A 3,579-nucleotide genomic window follows, 5' to 3' on the forward strand; every position below is an offset into this window, starting at 1 on the left:
CTGGTGACGTCTAGACAAATTCCTGGAAACTAATTTTTGTGGCTTTCTCATGCATGGGTGTAGTTCGCAAATTCAGTATCAATGTGATTTTTTGGGTAGCAATAACAGATGAAGTTTTACCAACATAAAATAAGGAAAGTAGTGCCAGGATCTGTAAACAAGCTGCAGGTAACAGGAGGGTCCCCCATGGAGAGACACTAGGGATGGAAGGGAAATCTTAAATAGATAAAAGGCACAGCAAACAATACTATGAAAAAGAATATGGAAACATGGAATATATATAGTATCCTCATTCTCTTTGCAATTGAGCAGGCGAGAGTACTTTCGGCCGATTTAATGAAAAAATTACGAACTATAGCGCAGTCATTTGATGATCCTCACTTAGCAAAAGGATTTACCCAGTGCCGTTCGCAATACCCATTCCCCCACTCCTCTGCCAACTAATCGACGCCAAGCAAAACTTCTTTTTTTCAACAATATTTGTATAATTTTTTTTTCTCTCTCAACAATGTATTTTTTGTTCTTTTGTATTTTCAACAATGTATTAATTTCTTCTCCAAGCCTGCTAATTTATCAATATTACCAATCCTCCTCCTCCGCCCCCTCTTCCTACCTCAACCGATCCTTGCTTTCCTCCCTCCCTCCTCTGCCCCTCCGTCCACAGCTATATATACAGGGTTCCTCCGGAAAATAAGTGTACTGAGCTCAGGAAAAAAAATTTATTACACTTTTACATATCTTAAGCTAATATTCCTCAAAATAGGACCCTTGTGAGTCGATACACTTGTTCCAGCGGCGTTCCCATTCCTGGAACGCTCCCGCGAAGGCATCATCGGGAACCTCTCGAAGACACGTCGTCACGGCCTCTTTGACGGCGTCCCGTAACGCGTTCCTTTCAAACTCCTCTTTATCTTCGGGAACAGAAAGAAGTCCGGTGGTGCCAAGTCCGGGCTGTAGGGCGGGTGCGGCAGCGTTGCCACGCCGTGCTTGGCCAAGAAGTCCGACACGACAAGCGCGGTGTGAGACGGCGCATTGTCGTGATGCAGCCGCCAGATGTTTTTGATCGCTGGCCGGACGCGGGCGACTCGTTTTCGAAGCCTGTCGAGCACTTGGACGTAAAATGCAGCATTTACAGTTTGTCGTTCAGGCACAAATTCGTAGTGGACGACTCCCCTTTTGTCAAAAAAGACAATGAGCATCGCCTTGATCCGAGATTTGCTCATGCGAGCTTTCTTTTGACGGGGTGATGATGGGGTGTGCCACTCCGCACTTTGTCTCTTCGACTCCGGGTCGTACTCAAAGATCCACGTCTCGTCACCCGAAACAACGTTCTCTAAAAAATGTGGATCATTTTTGCAGTGATCCGTAAGTTGTGTCGCGATTTCCAAACGATTGAGTCTTTGATCATCATTGAGCACTTTCGGCACCAACTTTGCACAAATTTTTCGCATCTGTAATTGCTCCCTAATAATCTCGTGCACTGTTGTTTTTGGCACATTACACTGCTCTGCTATCATCCGAACACTAAGACGACGATCAGAGTTCAGTAAATCGCGAACTTTTCGCACATTTTCGTCGGTGAGTGTCGTTGATGGGCGTCCAGGCCGTGGTTCGTCGTCGACCTCTTCTCTGCCCTCCACGAACATCTTGTGCCACCGAAAGATCATGTTTCTGGACATGGCTGACTCCCCGTAAGCCTGGTTAATCATACCGACAGTTTCGGTAGACGATTTCCCAAGCTTTACCGCAAATTTGATGGAATAGCGCTGCTTCGGCATCGCGTTCCGTGACGTGGGTCGAGCGTGGAGGTTCGCGTTAACAGAGCTCCTCACTACACCACAGCTCAGGCCGACTGCCTTTTTCAGCGTCGCTTGCCAACATACCCCCCTCCAATCGCAGCCCGTCAGAGCGGTGCTGGGCGCGCCTGGAGCGGCGGGAAAAAATCAGTACACTTATTTTGCGGACGAACCCTGTACTGTGTTTGACTTGTATTTTTACCTGATGATGTTATACCATAACGAAACCTAGGTCGTAATAAAAGTTTTTTATGTGGAAAGGCGAAGTATTTTAAATTTAATTTCAGCAGTGGATCGGACTTACATTAGACATTACATCAGGAGTAATGTGATGGGAGAATAAGTGTTTTACTGATATGCTGCATGAAATCGTGAATAAATGCCGATAATATCAGTTACCTGATGTTTTCGTACAACATAATTCCTTGGACAGGGTATATCTTCCATAATTGAGAATGCAAAAGCCATTTAGTCGCTGTTTATTTAGAATTAGTAGTTGGGGTTATGATTTATCACTGTGCCATGCAGCTATATTTTTCCATCTAATAAAACTCGTATGCTCAAGTATTAATTACAGTTGTACCCCGGATTTAGCGACCGTACTTTCATAGCCAGTTTTGCGAGGTAAAGGTAGTTTCCCCCACTTTGTGCTACAGAAATGCGGGCAACGATTTTTTAAGATAGTGTTTTTAGACCCTGGCGCTACTTTCCTTATCTAATGTTGGTAAAACTTCATCTGATATTGCTACCCAAAAAATCGCATTGATACTGAATTTGCGGACTAAACCCATGCATGAGAAAGCCACAAAAATTAGTTTCCAGGAATTTGTCAGCATGTCACCAGTCCTCGGTAGTATAGTGGTCAGTATCCCCGCCTGTCACGCGGGAGACCGGGGTTCGATTCCCCGCCGGGGAGAATTTTTTCTTAGTGTATAATAGCATATAAATTGTGTGTTGATTTTGAAAAGTTATAAATCTATTAATGCATCGCTTTAATAATTCCGTTAAAAACTTTTTTAGCCCGTTTCGTTGAATACTGTTACGGTAAAACGAAAAGCGTCGCTGAAATGCTTATGGAGTTGGGGTGGGAATCATTAGAAGAAAGACGATTCAATGGTAGTTGTAACTTACTGAATAATTTCAGATGCGCATGTTTCAGCACCGAGGTCTCTGAAATTATTCGCACTCTAACATACATTGGTTGCTAGGATCATGTATACAAAATTCGGGAAATAGGTGCCAGAACTGGCTGACTCAAGGACTACTTCCCACGGACAATACGGGAGAGCAACTGCAGGGCTATAGTTAGCAAAAATTCCACTTGCCACCCTCAGTGTCCAGGGAATAATTCGTTCTACTCAATTGCATGCACTTACACTAACCTCGTGTGTTTTGTTGTAAAAAAACCCTTTATCTCCGCATGACCTCATTAGAATGCCTTTAAATATGTAGTGCTCTTTACAGTATTGTTTGCTTTGCCTTTTATCTTTTTAAGATTTCCCTTCCATCCCTAGTTACTCTCCATGGGGGACATTCCTGTTACCTGCAGCTTGTTTTTAGATCCTGGCGCTACTTTCCTTATTTTATGTTGGTAAAACTTCAACTGTTATTGCCACCCAAAAAATCGCATTGATACTGAATTTGCGAACTACACCTATGCATGAAAAAGCTACAAAAAATATTTTTCAAGAATTTGTGTAACCGTAATCAGTCCTCGGTAGTATAGTGATCAGTATCCCCGCCTGTCACGCGGGAGACCGGGGTTCGATTCCCCGCCGGGGAG

At 43.8% G+C, this 3,579-nt stretch overlaps 2 non-coding genes across 2 annotated transcripts; both read left to right on the forward strand.

Annotated features, from left to right (window-relative positions):
- Positions 1 to 2,640: 2,640 nt before the first annotated feature.
- Positions 2,641 to 2,712, forward strand: TRNAD-GUC (transfer RNA aspartic acid (anticodon GUC)). The gene has a single exon. It is a non-coding gene; the product is annotated as a tRNA-Asp (tRNA).
- Positions 2,713 to 3,507: 795 nt separating this feature from the next.
- TRNAD-GUC (transfer RNA aspartic acid (anticodon GUC)) lies at positions 3,508 to 3,579 on the forward strand. Its single transcript has one exon. It is a non-coding gene; the product is annotated as a tRNA-Asp (tRNA).

This window comes from Hetaerina americana, unplaced genomic scaffold (genome assembly GCF_022747635.1).
Source record: "Hetaerina americana unplaced genomic scaffold, ioHetAmer1.1.p SCAF_15, whole genome shotgun sequence".
Lineage (NCBI taxonomy): Eukaryota > Metazoa > Arthropoda > Insecta > Odonata > Calopterygidae > Hetaerina > Hetaerina americana.